Below are 16,492 nucleotides of genomic sequence, written 5' to 3'. Positions count from 1 at the left end.
GAAGGCTGGTGCTTGCTGCCTGGTGGCAAGCCTCAACTCTGTTTGTCATCCTCTGCATTATTTATGAGGTTTCATTAATATGCAAATTTCAACCAGTTGATTGGCTTGCCTGGCATGGTTCCATGCATCTCATCAATCAGAGGCTGCTGTGCTTTCTTGTTTAGGAATGCTCCAACTGTGGGCCATTCTGTAGCTGCAATGAGATCGATAAATCCTCTACTCAGAGGGCAATGAACCGGGTTGGCTCCCATATGCCCAGAATTCCCGCTGCTTGGAAACTCCTCTGGGGCCCATGAAATTGCAAAGGGGCCCTCCTGGAACCTTGGGCTCTGGAGTCAGGTGGATTTAGATTTTCATTTCAGCTTTGCCAATTAACTGGCTGTGTGATGAGAGCAAGCCATGTGACCTCCCAGCCCAGTTCTATGAAATAGAGGTGGGAGAAGCTTAGGACTTAGTGTGTAAATGCTTAATTCTTGCTTTCCTTAAGTCTTGGCCTCCGAGGGGTTCAGTCATGTGCCCAAGGTCACGTGGCTCTCTCGTGGTGGAATCAGGCTAGAAGCCAGGTGTCCTGAGTCCTCATCCAGCATTCTCTCTCCCATACAAGGACTCCTGGCCCTTGATTAATCCATCTGGAGGCTGGTGCATTGCCAATTCAGTTGTTTTGCTGCTGACTGTGTAGGGAGAGGGGTCAGTTTCAGGAGTCTGGACACGTGGACACCAGCTGGTCCTCTTTGGAGACACAGGGATAGGACAGGCAGGAGACAAAACTAGCTGATGAAGGTGGCTATTGTCCCTGCCTTGAAATACAAGTCCTGGTCAACTGCCTTGTTCTCAACTTGTCCCCAGGCCACTTGGTTGGAGGGACAGTCAAGCCCCCTTTTGTTGTCCTCCTTGTTCTGTCTCAGGGAGATATTTCTGATGGAATGGCGGTTAGGAGCCCGTGTGTTGGCGTCAGGCATAATGGAGTCATCATACACGTCTGTGCGTCCTTGGGAAAGTTGCTTAACCTCTCTGAGGCTCAGCTTCTCTATTGTCAAGTGGGACTAATCATAGCATCCACCACACAGGGTGATTGTCAGGACTGTGTGAGATAGTCCTTGGCACAGGGTCCAGCACAGAGTGCCCACTCAAGGCAGTCACATATAACTTTAGGATGGCCACCCACCCCTCTCAGCATTTCACACAGGGCAAAATAATCCCACAGCTGGTGGAGTGGAGGATACAGAAAATGTTAGGTTACATAGAATATCAGTCAGGTTTCAACCAAGGAACAGAACAAGTGGGGGGTGTATGTGAAGAGATGTATTTATTGTAAGGCTTACCTGAGTGTGGGGCTGGCTGGGCAAATCTGAAATCCATCATGCAGCCCTCAGGTGGGCAGGCTGTAACTCTCGAGGAGGACCTGGATCTGCAGTCTATGGGTGGAATTTCTTCTTCCTGGAAACTTCAGTTCTCCTCTTAAGGCCTTTGAATCCCACCCAGATTATGTAGGGTAATCTCCTTTACTTAATGTCAACTGATAATAAACATCTGTGACATCTACAAAATACCTTCAGAGTGACTAGCCTAGTTTTGGACAACTGCCACCTTGTAACCAAGGAAGGGGAGAGTGTCTAGACTAACAGACTCCTCAAACTACTTGGAATGAGAGAGACAGTCATTTCTCAAAGCAAAGGCTAACCCAAGGCTCCACTAGGATTTAATTCAGAGCAACAAACAAACAAGAAAGAGTTTACTAATAAATGAAGAAAGAAATTATCTCCAGAGCCTTTTTATTTTATATGTGAATAAAAATAGAGAAAGGTGAAAAACAAAACAACTACCTTTACAGCACGCTCCAAATGAGTGTTTGATTGATTAATGTGGTCTATAGCCTAGCCAAGGTGAGGCATACAACTGACCATCACACACGGCAATGAGAAATCAAATGACAGTGAGGCATGTGAGAATGGTATTTACTTTTTCTCTGGTTGCTAATGGAGAAAGGCCAGTTGGTGTGACTACATCTTTAACACTTTTCTAAAGCTTGGCGATGGTCCTTTATAACGAAGAGTAACCCAGTCACAGTGGCTCACAAGAGCCACCTGTAGCCACCTAGCTGTTGTTCTTGGTCATTCTGATTCCCGCTCCACTCCCTCTCCCTCTCCCTCTCCCTCACGATGCTCCAGCCTCACTGTCTCCTTCTTTTATATATATATATATATATATATATATATATATATATATATATATATATATTTATTATACTTTAAGTTCTAGGGTACATGTGCACAAGGTGCAGGTTTCTTACATATGTATACATGTGCCATGTTGGTGTGCTGCACCCATTAACTCGTCATTTACATTAGGTATGTCTCCTAATGCTATCCCTCCCCCACCCCCCCACCCCACAACAGGCCCCGGTGTGTGATATTCCCCTTCCTGTGTCCAAGTGTTCTCATTGTTCAATTCCCACCTATGAGTGAGAACATGCTGTGTTTGGTTTTTTGTCCTTGCCATAGTTTGCTGAGAATGATGGTTTCCAGCTTCATCCATGTCCCTACAAAGGACAAGAACTCAACATTTTTTATGGCTGCATAGTATTCCATGGTGTGTATGTGCCACATTTTCTTAATCCAGTCTATCATTGTTGGACCTTTGGGTTGGTTCCAAGTCTTTGCTATTGTGAATAGTGCCGCAATAAACATACGTGTGCATGTGTCTTTATAGCAGCATGATTTATAATCCTTTGGGTACATACCCAGTAATGGGATGGCTGGGTCAAATGGTATTTCTAGTTCTAGATCCCTGAGGAATTGCCACACTGTCTCCTTCTTATTCCTTACAAATGTCAGATCTCTCCCACCTCCTGGCCTTTGCACTGGCCGTTCCCTCCACCTGGTGTGCCCTTCCCCTAGACGTCCATTCATCCAATTCCCTCCCTTCCTTCCAGTCTTGTGTCACTGCTACCTTCTCAGTGAACTCCATTGACTAGCCCATTTAAATGTCACAGCTCTGATCCTTTTACCCACTTCTGCACTTATCACTTCTTATGTTCTATTTAATTATTCACTGCCTTTTTAGAATGTAAGTTCCTCTCCCTTCCCCTTGGGAGACAAATTGCAAATAGAGTGAAGAGACTGCTTACTTTGACCCCAGGCTGAATCCTGTGTCTTCTACCCACTGGCTGGATGACATTGTGCAGGTTCTTTGGCCTCTGTGGCCATTGGTCTTCTCATCTGTAAAATGGGCTGAGCATGCCCACCCCATGGATCATAATGAGGATCAAATGGGATGACACACAGAAAGTCCCCGTTTCCACTATTCACCATTCTAAACATTCTCATTGATTTTTAAAGGAAATGGTCACACACACACACACACACCCCAGATACTCAAGTGCCATGCTTTTTCTCCTCCTCTGCTCATCTCCTTCCTCCTTCCCTTCAGGGCCCCCTGTCCTTGTTCCTACCAGACCACGCCCTCCTTGCTGTCAGCAATAGTCCTGCTCGGTCCTTTAGGCTTTCGTATGAATCCTAAGGGTGAATCAGGTAAGCCACTGGGGTCTTCGTTCCAGGAGCTTTTTGACCTTAGCGAATTTAAAAGTGGCTGAGGTCATGTTCGTAGTTCTGGTAAAAACCCAAATAACTCAAATAACTCCTAAGAGGAGAAAAATTATAAAGTCAAAACACTTTCATCCATCCCTAATTTCCCTTACCAGGGGTGCGTCACTATTAACCATTCAGAGTGGATCCTTCTGTCATTTTCCTGTGCACACACAAACATGTGGATTGGATCTATGCAATGGATTTACATCCTACCTATTGTTTTTATAACTTGCTTTTTAAAAAAATCAACAACGCATTTTGATTTTGGGTGTTTCTTCTAATTCTTTTCAGATCAGCACTAACTTATTCTTTCTTTTTTTATTATACTTTAAGTTCTAGGGTGCATGTGCACAACGTGCAGGTTTGTTACATATGTACACGTGTGCCATGTTTGTGCTGCACCCATTAACTCGTCATTTACATTAGCTATATCTCCTAATGCTATCCCTCCCCCTCCCCCCACCCCATGACAGGCCGCAGTGTGTGATGTTCCCCACCCTGTGTCCAAGTGTTCTCATTGTTCAGTTCCCACCTATGAGTGAGAACATGTGGTGTTTGGTTTTCTGTCCTTGCGATAGTTTGCTCAGAATGATTTTTAGCTTCATCCATATCCCTACAAAGGACATGAACTCATCCTTTTTTATGGCTGCATAGTATTCCATGGTGTATATGTGCCACATTTTCTTAATCCAGTCTATCATTGTTGGACATTTGGATTGGTTCCAAGTCTTTGCTATTGTGAATAGTGCCACAATAAACATACGTGTGCATGTGTCTTTATGGCAGCATGATTTATAATCCTTTGGGTATATGCCCAGTAATGGGATGGCTGGGTCAAATGGTATTTCTAGTTCTAGATCCTTGAGGAATTGCCACACTGTCTTCCACAATGGTTGGACTAGTTTACAGTCCCACCAACAGTGTAAAAGTGTTCCTACTTCTTCACGTCCTTTCCAGCGCCTGTTGTTTCCTGACTTTTTAATGATTGCCATTCTAACTGGTGTGAGGTGGTATCTCATTGTGGTTTTGATTTGCATTTCTCTGATGACCAGTGATGATGAGCATTTTTTCATGTGTCTGTTGGCTGCATAAATGTCTTCTTTTGAGAAGTGTCTGTTCATACACTTCGCCCACTTTTTGATGGGGTTGTTTGATTTTTTTCTTGTAAATTTGTTTAAGTTCTTTGTAGATTCTGGATATTAGCCCTTTGTCAGATGGGTAGATTGTAAACATTTTCTCCCATTCTGTGGGTTGCCTGTTCACTCTGATGGTAGTTTGTTTTGCTGTGCAGAAGTAGCACTACCGTATTCTTTCTATATTAGCATAATCTTTCTTGGGAAAGTGACTTCTTAGCCTCAGTGTTCTCATCTGTACAATCGGCATGATGACAGAATCTGCCTCAGAGTGTTGGCAGTGACCCTTTCGTATTGATAATGCAACCCCATTGTATGGGTGGATGGGTCCTAGTTTGTTAACTAGTTCCTGATGGGTGGACTTCTAGGTAATCTCCACTGTTTGCTAGTACAGGTCTACAATCCCTTATCTGACCATCTGGAGCCACCTGTGTTTTGGGATTCATTGTTTATAGATTTTAGGTGGGCTTTAAGGTATATATATCATATACTATGTAATAAAACCAGAGATTGGAGGGGGCTTAGAACAGCATCCTATAATCAAACACATGGATAAATTCTTCAGTGCAACACATAAATATTCCCACTAAGTGGCATAAATAAAGACTATAAATAGCCTCACGTTTCTTCAGGGAGGGTTTTGTGCCAAGTAAGTGTTGGCTCCAAACTTAGGATGGAAACACATTCAATTTTCAAAGCTTCTTGGATTTTTAAATTATAGATAAGTACATGACTACATACTTGGGCAAATATTTCTGTAAGACAAATTTCTAGGAAAAAAATATTGGGTTGAAAAGTCTGTCATTTTAAAACTTTTTGTAATTGTTTATAAATGTCCACCCTAGATCGCCCTGTGAGCAGTGTTTGTTCTAAGCTGAGGCTGCTATGGAAGCGGATGTTCTTGCACTCCTGCATCTAGGGGTGGGTGGAGGTTTGTGGGGGTGGGCCAGGGGGCCTTGAAGTCCTTGGAGAGAGAGATGCATGGAGGCTGCACTGGGTTCCTGCCAAGGGAGTTGGGGCTGTGTGAGCAGAAGGAGAAGCCAGGCTTGGAGAGACTGGAGCTAAAGGAAGTGCAATCTGAGCTCCCCAAGGTCTGCAGAGAAGGCACTCGAAGTCTCCAGGGAAGCTGGCCTCAGAGGCTGGAGCTGCTTGAGGCAGCTGGTGTTGGAATGAGCTCTGGCCCTCTTCCCATCCCAGAGCCATGAGCTCCGGGGCAGGACCTGGGCTGTGTTTCCTTCCAAGTTTCTCCATCTGTTTTCATCAGAGGGAAAATGATTGTGTGTGGAGATGGAAGGCCTGCTGCGGCCACAGCTGTTGGAGCGGGTGGCATGAGGGTGGTGTGAGGCGGGAGTCCTGGGTGAACTTGGCAGGTGCTGGGTACCTCCTTTGTCAGGGGCACAATGTAAGGACATGAAATAACCCCAACATGGTCCATGATCTTCTTCCCACGGTGGGATTGGTACAGGCGCAGTGCCTGGCACTCAGTAGGTGCTTTATATAGAATTAGATGGAAGGAAGAACAGAAAGGGAAAGAAAGAAGCCATGTGACCTTGGCAGGTTGGAGCTAAAACAGTCTTTGATGATCACCCTATGTCCCCATTTTACAGAAAGGGAAGTGGGAGCACAGAGAGGTCAAGGGGCTTGCCCAAGGTCCCCAGCTAGTGGACCTCCTCAAGTCTCCCTAGCTACTTCTCTCTGGAGAATCCCGGGGTGGGGGATACCAGAGGGAGAGCTGCTATCATGCCCCATTTCTGCCTGACTCGGCTGGATGTTGAGGCACCTCATTTCTTTGGCCTCAAGCTCCTCATCTGTCAAATGTATGTTCTGTTCCTGACCTGCTGCCTCTGCTTGGGGGCCAGGGTTGGGGTAAAGGGGTTTAAGAATCAAAGCTGATGACATCCCTCCCCTGCTTCAAATCTTTTTGTGGTTCCACACTGCCCTCAAAATAAAGATGTGTGTCCCGGATGTGACTGTGTGGGCTGGGCCTGCCTGCACCCCAGCCCCTCTGACTCTGCCCTCTTGCTCTCCCACCTGCTGGTGGTTTCTTCCCTATTCAGGCCCCTTCCCTTCACAGGGCCTTTGTGCAGCCCTCTCCTTCTGGTTTGGCCCCTAGATTGTGGAGCTGGAACACCTGCTTCAAATCCCAGTGCTGCCACTTCCCAGCTGGGCAGCCTTGGAAAAGTTACTTCCCCTCTCTGGGCATCAGCTTCCTCCTCTGCAAAATGGGGCTGACAATAATAAAACCTGCCTCTTGGGGTTGTTGTAATGAACAATTACATGTTAATACACATGTGGGCTAAGAGCTCAGTCAGCGACAGTTCTTGGGACTCTGATATGATTTGGCTCTGTGTTCCCACCCAAATCTCATCTCAAATTGTCATCCCCACATGTCGAGGAAGGGACCTGGTGGGAGGTGATTGGATCATGGGAGTGGTTCCCCCATGCTGTTCCCCTGATAGTGAGGGAGTTCTCAAGAGATCTGATGATTTAAAAGTGTGCAGCTTCCTTTGCCTTCTCCTCCTATTGCCATGTAAGACCTGCTTTGCTTCCCCTTCTCCTTATGCTGTGATTTTTAAGTTTCCTGAGGCCTCCCCAGCCATGTTGAACTGTTAGTCAATTAAACCTCTTCCTTTATAAATTACGCAGTGTCAGGTATTCTTTATAGCCATGTGAAAACAGACTAATACAGACTCCTTCTTGCAGCCCTGGGTCCTCTCCTTTGCTGCTGTGCCACGATTATTATTTCCTCTGAAGTGTGACCATTTGACTATACCTGTCTCCCCCGCCAGACTGTCATCTCTGGGAGGGTAGGGCCAAGTCTGTCTCATCCACAGCTGTGTCCCAGCACCCAACACACCCACTTACACTGTAAGTGGAAGCTCCAGAAATACCTAATGCATCTTGGTGTACCCTGACATGACTCCATTGTTGTGACCATGGAACTCTGACTTCTCCAGGTTACATGTGTCCAGTAAGTCCCAGCTGCACTTCTCCGCCTCCCCCGCCACTTTCTTTTCAGAAAGACAGTTATCTCTGCAGAGATTGCTCTGTGCCTGCGTCCCAGAACATCTGGCCGTGGCATCAGTCCGCTGGGGTCAGTCCATTTAGTATGGTCACTGCTAGTCTAATTAGATCCATCAAGATGAAAACAGAGAAATGGCACATCCTGCATGCCCCCAATTAACTCAGGAGCACCTCCAGGCACCGCTGTTGACTCTGGGTCCCCTTCATCTGGGTTGGCTGCCTTTGGGAGCTAAGAAGTGCAATTATTTCCTGGCCACGTGGTTGGAGGGAGTTGGGTGACCCAGGTCAGCCTGTCCTCTCTGTCTACTCCAGACAGAGCCATAGGGTAGTGATGGGGTACAAGAAAAGGGACATATGGTCAGAGTGCCCAATACTGGCCTTCCCATTGCTTGTGCTTTAGTTTATAAAAACAGTGATGGCCATGAGTTTAATTACTTTCCCCCCAACTGGCTGTTGAAGAAGAGGTCCTCCAAAACATTCTCAAATCCTGCAAGCCTTTGCCACTTTCAGTTCATCACCTTCTACTCATCATTCTGTTTCCACTATTACCCCCCAGCAACCTGTGCTCTACTCTGCAGCCAGGCTGATCTTCCCAAAGAGCAATCTGTCTCTCTTCTGTTAATAGCCCTCTATGGCTCCCTATTGCCATGGATAAATCCCAGACCTCTGATAAAGATCTACAAGGCCCTTTGTGATCTGGCCCCTCCTGACCTTTCCAACCTTAGTTCTTGCCCTCTCTCCATCTCTGCCTCAGTGCCTTTCACCTTATGATTTAGGCAAAAGGGATGTCTTTAACTTTCTTGACTAAGCTTTGTCACCACTGGCACCTCCAGGCTTTTGCACATGCTGTTCCCTTTGCCAGGAACACCATCTCCCTTTTTGCTTGGTTCAAGTTAGTTCATTTTTGAGAATCTTTCCCGATGTCCCCACGAAGACCCTCACTGGATCACACATCATTTGTCAAATGCTCTGGCCTGTCTCCTAGACGTTTAACTTTGCAAGTTCAGGAACTGATGCTTATTTACTCATTATATCCTCGGTTCCTGGCACACAGTAGGTGCTCAATAAATGTTTGTAACATAATTTAAAAAATGAGTGTTTCAGATTGTGTGATACCAATTGTTCCTGATAATACTGATGATGATGATGATAATAACAATAATAAAAGTGGAAAGCTAAGGTGAATGTTACCATTCTCATTTTATAGTTGAGGAAATGGAGGCTCACAAAAATGGAATGCACCAGTGCAAGGACCTTCTAGTTTTAGAAACTCACAGAACCAGCCCCACCTCCTCTCCTGTGTACATATCAAGCTGGGAGGCCATGCAACCTGGTGGTAGAGGTCATCAGCCCCTTCTTGGTGCAGGCAGATTGCAGCTTAGGAAGCTTCTCCACTTATAGCTGCCCTTTCCCAACTCATTGTCCCAGTCTGAGCCCCGAGTCTCACGTGGACTATTGTAGCAGCCTCCTACAAAGATTTCTATAATAGGTCTCCCTGCTGGAGTCTGCCCTCTGTGCACTGCGGGGAGTCAGAAACCCCAACTGCTCTCATGTTCCTAATCTTAACAGCCCTCAATGGCTGCTTTTTGCCAGTGAAATGAAGTCCCAGGCTCCTTTGGGCTGACATTGAACACCCTGCACAATTGGCCCCCAGCCCCCGTGAACCTTCCTGACCCCTTGTCCAGCTTCCATTTTTACTCTTGTATTTGCCACATCCTCCAGCCTAACCAATCCACTCCTTGTTTGTACCGTCCCCCACCAACTTCCCAGCCCCATGTTTTTTCTTGTGCTGGTCCTTTTGCCTAGAATGCTTTTCTCTTATTTCATTGTGGGAAATGCCTCTTCACTCTTCAGGGCTCAGCCCAGACACCCTCCTCCTCCAGGAAGCCTGCCTTGATTTCCCCAGCCAGAAGTGATCTTTCAATTCACAGAGCACTTTCTCTGGTCTTTTTGAGCATATGCCTCCCCAAACTTCTGTTTGAGATCTGTGTGCCCTTGCTTGTTGCCCCAAAACCCTACCACAAAGGAGGTCCCCAGGAGGTGTGTCCAGGCAGCTAGCAGAAAGTGATTGTAAAATGGATATTTGCCTAATTAATTCATTCATTAATGAAGGATGAATGAGTGAATGAAAAACCATGAAGTTGCAAAAGTTCAGGCTTTAAAGCCATACAGACCTGGGTTTGAATCTACTTCTGGCACTCACCAGATGTGTGGCTTTGGCAAGTCTCTTTACCCCTCTGAGTCTCAATCTTCTGGGTAAATTTTCAGGGCTATTCAGAGGATTGGGCATAATACAATAGAGTGACCAACACATAGTAGGTGCTCAACAGATTGATGTGTTTTTTTGAATGAATGGATGAATATGGAGGGTGTTTGAAAGATCATGGATTTTGACACCAGCTGGATCTGGTATGAACCCACCTCAAACCAGGTATTTTGATTGTATTTTGTGATTGTGATGACTTTAGGAATGATCTTTTACCTGTATGACCCTCAGTTTCCTCCTTGGTAAAATGAGATAACTAACAGTCCTTAGAGGCAGGGTTATGATAGGGGTAGAGATACTTCATTTACATTGCCAAGCTCATAAAAATGAGTAATACTGCCATGATGATGATGGTGGTGGTGATGATGAGGATGATGGTGATGATGGTGGTCATTGTGGTGATTATGATGGTGATGATAGTGGTAGTAATGGTGATAATGGTGGTGATGATAATGATGATAGTTGTGATAATGGTGATGGTGATAATAGTGATGATGATGATGACTGTAATAGTGGGGATAGTGGTGATGATGGTGGTGATAGTTGTCATGATAATGATGATGGGGATGATAATAATGGTGATGGTGATGATGGTGGTAGTGATAATGATTGTGGTGGTAATGGTGATAATGGTGGTGGTGATGATGATATTGTGATAATGGTGGTGGTGATAATAGTGATGCTGATAGTGGGGATAGTGCTGATGATGGTGGTGATGGCTGTAATGATAACGATGATGGGGATGATAATGATGGTGATAGTGATGATCATGATAGTGTTGGTAGTGGTGATAATGGTGATGGTGATGATGGTGGTAGTGAACATGATAATGATTGTGATGATGGTGGTGGTGATGATGGTGGTGGAAGAGGAGGATTAGGGAGTGCTCGACCAGTCTTGGCACAAATTTCCATGCCCAGCCAGCATTCTTCTGGGCTGCCCTCCAAGCTGGTGACTAGTGTCCCTTAGTTCCCCTGGGGTTTCATTGTAATGTCCTCCTACTAGCTAGCAGCTATCCTTCCCTCATCTGCTCTTCTTCCTCCCTCCCCATCAAGTACTTTAATGAGGGGCCAGCACCATCCATAGCCAGGCTGGGCCCCATGTAGGGTGATGACTGACAATGGAGCCAGGGCAGGTCTAGTGAGAGCTGCCAGTGCAGGCTCAGTGATCATGGTAGATCACAGAGTCAGGTGAGCCTAGGGGTCTCAGGCCCTGAGCCCTGCAGGGGTCCCAGTTGTGTAACAGCATCAGCATCACATGGGCATCACTTACAACAGTTATTCCTTCGTGTGATCTTGCCTAGGGAAAGTGAAGAGGGGCTTTTCTTCTGTAGAGGCTAAATCTGCCTCCCTGAAGCTCCTCCAGGTTAATGCTGGCTCTGACTTCTGGACCCACACAGAATATGGGTGTTGTCTATTCCCCAGGATTCTAAACCTCATAAAACAACAACAGCAACTGAAATGATGTCTTAGCTTGGGTTCCCCTGGAAGCAAATCTGGCGACAAGGATTTGAGTGCAATTAGTTTATATGGGAAATGAAGGAAACAGAAGGGGAACAGGGAAGTGAGACAAGGAAGGGAAGGAGCCTAAAACGCATCCATTATTAAACCAGTCATCACTGCGGGTGGCTGGAGCTCAATCCCACTGGGAGGCTCTGGGAAACTGTGTGGAAAACATGCCTCAGAGTTATCCTACCTGAGGAGTTGAGGAGCTTCAGTATTTGATCATTGAGGATGTTGCCAGGAGGCACCAATGCCCCAGCACTTCAGGCCAACCTTGGACCTGAGAAAGCCCTCAGGTGCTGACAACAGAGAATTGGGCCAATGTGCCCTGAAGTGGTGAGGGCAAGGGGATATGGGTGGGCACCAGAGGGTCTGTAACTCGTGTATTGACTCATGGATTTTTCAGTTAAGTGCTAATGATCCCTGAGAAGGTTCATTTTATGTGTCAATTTGGCTGGACTAAAAGATGCTGGTAATCTGGTTAAACATTATTTCTGGGTGTGCCTGTGAGGATGTTTCTGGAAGAGATTAGTGTTTAAATAGGTGAACTGAAAAAAGCACATTGCCCTCCCGAGGTGGGTGGGCATGAGCCAACCCATTGAGAGCCTGACTAGAACACAAAAGCCAAGGAAGGTTGAGTTTGCTCTCTGCCTGACTGCTTGAGCTGGGACATCGATTTCTTCCTGCCCTCAGACTGAGACTTACACCACTGGTGTTTCTGGTTTTCAGGACTTTGGACTTGGGCTGAACTACATTGCCAAATTTTCTGGGTTTCCAACTTGCAGATGGCAGATTGTAGGACTGCTAAGCCTCCATAATCATGTGAACCAATCTCTCTCTCTCTCTCTCTCTCTCTCTCCTCCCCCCCCTCCCTCCCTTCCTCTCTCTCTCTCCCTCTCTGTCCACCATTGGTTCTGTTTCTCTGGAGATCCCTAATATAATCCCTTGTATTGGTCCATTCTTGCATTGCTACAAATAAATACCTAAGACTGGGTAATTTATAAAGAAAAAAGGTTTAATCGGCTCACAATTCCGTAGGATGTACAGGAAGCATGGCAGCATCTGCTTCTGGAGAGGCCTCGGGGGCTTCCAATCATGGCAGAAGGCAGAGTAGGAGCAGGCATCTTATGTGGTGGAAGCAGGAGGAAGAGCAAGTCGGGGGAGGTGCTACGCACTTTTCAACAACCGGATCTCCTGAGAACTCTATCTCGAGGACAGCACTAAACCATTCATGAGAATTCTACCCCCATGATCCAACCACCTCCCACCAGGCCCTACCTCCACCACTGGGAATTACAATTCGACATGAGATTTGGGTGGGAACACAGATCCAGACCATATCATGCCTGTTTTACAGATGAGGATACTGAGGCTTGAAGAGGTAATGTGACCTGTCCCTGCCCAAGCTCACATATCTTGTCAGTAGCATCACTTCTCTCCCCAATAACTCCCTTATGAGATGATTTCATCCAGGTCGTCTGTGAGTAATCATGACAGAGAAGCTGGGGGACTGTGTGGGAGGCAGGGGTGGGGCAGAGCTGCTTCTGGGAGATTTCAAATCTATTCCTCCAAGAGTATTTCCTCTCTGGGATGTGATGGGTCACAAGAGAGTGGATCCAGGCCCCTTGCTTGGGCCCCAGTGAGTTTCCCTTCACCCAAATAATGCTCCTGCCTTTAAATAATTCACATCTGCAGATAGTCTTCATTTAGCACCATCCATCAGCCAGTTATTTTCAAATAAGCAAAAACCTCAGGCATAAATTATTCCTGCAGGGTCAATGGGTCTGACAGAGCACACCTGCTACCACCAGCCGAGTGTCATGTGACCAGGGGACTGCAGCCTGGGGCCTGCATTTCCAGACGTGTCAACCCCGTATCACACCAAAGAGTGAGAAGGATAATGATAATTTTTTCAGAATTTGGAGTCATGAGTTTTAACTCTAGATCTGTTCGTCATTTATTTCAGCCTATCCAAGCCTTTATATCTTATCTGGAAAACAGAACAATCAGTTTCTCTCACAGCACAGTGAAATTTAAATAAGATAAATGAAGACTTTTGTTATAATGCCTGGTAAATAGTAAGTGCTCAGTAAATAGTCCTTTTTCCTTCCTTTCTCTTTCTTTTCTTTTGTGTTTACATTCTTCTGTTCTACCTCTTGTTTGCTCTCCCTCCCTTCCTTTTCTTTTCCTTCCTTCATTGTCAAGAATTATTCATGCATCCTGTAGCAAATGCTGTTGGTGTCCCACCTGCAGTCTTCCTGTCTGAAGGCATTCTTCAGCCATAGGCATACTCAGTCTGCAATGGGGCTGGCCAGAAATGCTGGGGAGACACAGCCCTTCAAACCAAGCAAGGATGGTTAGTTGGTGGATAAATACCCTAGTTCCCTCACCTTCCAAGTGAGACCACTCAGCATATTCTACACTGTCTCTCAGAAGCGCCCAGTGGGATTGAGCCCCAGTCACCCACGCCCTGCTCATCAATGCCCTATCTATTGGCTTCTATCCTTCCCTATCTTATTTCCCCACTTTCCTACCAGTGCTTCTTAGGGTCACTTCCCAGATAAATAACTGTGCCCAAATCTGTCTCAGGGTCTGCTTCTTGGAGAACCTAAACTAAATCAGATGCCAAGAGGCTGTATGTGATGGGGCCACTGAAGACTTCAATTCAAACAAGTTGCATTCCCAGATTTTCGGCCTCAAGGACCTGTCCTCCAGGCCCCACCCACAAAGTTCTGGCCCTCATAGTCTGTGGTCTTGAAGGCTGTTTAAGATGAATCTAGACTATGCAAGACTCCTCTAGTCATTCCACCAGGGAGTAGCCAGAGTGATCTTTCTAAAACAAAAAACAAAACAAAACAAAACAAAAAACAAAAACAAAATAAAACCTGACTGTGCCCTTACCAGAGCCCTCAATTCCAAAGTCACCTACATGGCTTACAAGGCTTTTCATAATTAGGCCTGCAGCTTGCTCTAGTCTCATCTCTCATCCTACCTCCATATGCTCCTTTCTCTTCAGCCAGGATGTTCTATTTCCATGAAACACTCTATGCTGTCTGAATCCTCCTAGCCCTTGTTCACACTCTTCCCTCTTCATGGAGTTCTCTTCTCCCCTACTTTGTTTGCCTACTAAATTAGTCATCAAGACCCAGCTCATGTTACCTCCACTGTGAAGCCTTTTTCCCCTTCTGTTCCTCCTCTGTGCTTGAGTAATCTTAATGGTGGCTCCTACTCCTGTGCCTTTTCAGTACTGAGGCCAGTGGGAAGGAGAATTTGACCCTGTCCCAGAAGTCTCTGCAAAACCTCTTACCATCTCATTGACAGATGGAGCCATATGTCCCCACCCCTGACCAACACCCTGACCAGAGGAATGCAGGACTCAGATTGGCCAGGTCTGTTCATTGGTATTCCTTTAGCCATGCATGATCTTAACACCTCATGGATTAACAGTGAGGAGGGAGGAGTTCAGGATGGCTGACGCTTTGCCACAAATGTTCCCTCCATGGCTTCAATGACTTTCTTTTCTAATTCAAGAAACTCACTTTAAAAGATGAATTTTATTGATTTAAAATATTTGAGTTAAGCAGTCATATCTAGGCAAATTTTTTCTGCTTATGTGCAGATAATATAGCTGTTTATTACTCAACAAGAATCAAGGCCTAAGACTAAATCTCCATGGCTCTTGGCTTCACCTTTTGAACTCTTGGTTTTATCACCCAGTCATCATTTCTTCTCCACGAAGGTAGCCTGCATGAAGATGAGCTGTACTTTTAGCTTACTTTTTTCTGTAGATGTGGCGGGGGTGGGTCTAAAGTCCTCTTTTTAATTTGTGCAGTTTATGCTTCTTTCAATACAAGTGGGCTGTGTTTCTGCCAGTACGTTTCTCTTAAAACTTTTGTGGGTCTTTTGTGGATCTTATTGGGGGCTCATTCTGTTAGAAAAAAAAGCCATACTCATGAATCTCATTGGCATAAACTTTTCTCTACCTCGAACTTCTGCTGAGAATCCCAAGGCAGTGGAGGCACAATATCCTTGCTTATTAAAAGTTGCATGGTTTGACTGATTGGTCATCTTAGGTATTTATGAGGCATTAATAATGAATTTTACAGTCACACCCTCAACTTTATACTGTATTTCCTGACAGTGTCCTGGATTCAACCTTTGCCAAGATATATTTCTTAATTTTGGCATCACTTGCCATCTAGAGACACAAGCAATTTTCAAAACCAGCAAGTCCTGGCTTCTTTTTGTTTATCAGTCATTCCTTCAGGTTGTCTCTTGCCTCTTGCATTTTACTATAAGCAGCAAGAAGAACCAGGTGTCATCTTCAATGTTCTACCTGGAAATCCCCTTGTTTAGATAACTGAGTAGACTAGACATATTATTTGATTTCCGTTTTACTACAGGTGACAGTATGGCTAAACTCTCTGCCACTACATAACAAGCATCCCCTTTCCTCTGGTTCATTATTTATTCACACATGTACTCACTCATAAGATTATGAACTCAACCAATATTTATAGAAGGAACACATGTGCTTACAATGATAACACAATCTCAGGACCTGCTCTCATGAAGCTTACCTTCTATCAGAATCTTATGTAGTTCACTTCTCCTCCACAACGCTATAAAAATATTGGTATCATTATTTCGATTTTACAAATGAGGGCGCTTGAGCTCAGAAAGGTAAAATCAATTTCCTAGGGCCTCTCAGATAGTAAGTAGAGGATCTGGTGTCTGAACTCAGTTCTGTTTGATTCTAGAATTCTTATGTGTAAGTGCCACTATTATAATTCTCTTTCGTGGAATTCAATTTCCACTGTCCTTGTCAAGGTCTGAAGTGGTGTCCATCTCTTCATTGAAATTTTCTGGGAATCAAGCTGTTGACTTTCCCCTATAGATACATTTTTTAAAGGTAGAGATGAATAAAGATGTATATTTAGAAGGAGCCAGGTGCCTAGAATTGCTTTTTAATATGGGGGC

At 45.3% G+C, this 16,492-nt stretch overlaps 1 protein-coding gene across 3 annotated transcripts in view; it reads left to right on the top strand.

Moving 5' to 3' along the window:
• CMKLR1 (chemerin chemokine-like receptor 1) overlaps positions 1-16,492 on the top strand; it is a 224,620-nt gene that overhangs the window by 112,439 nt on the left and 95,689 nt on the right. The gene's annotated exons all lie outside the window — the stretch shown is intronic.

Source organism: Symphalangus syndactylus, chromosome 13, assembly GCF_028878055.3.
Source record: "Symphalangus syndactylus isolate Jambi chromosome 13, NHGRI_mSymSyn1-v2.1_pri, whole genome shotgun sequence".
Taxonomy (NCBI): Eukaryota; Metazoa; Chordata; class Mammalia; order Primates; family Hylobatidae; genus Symphalangus; species Symphalangus syndactylus.
This window is presented reverse-complemented; position numbering and strand designations above follow the sequence as displayed.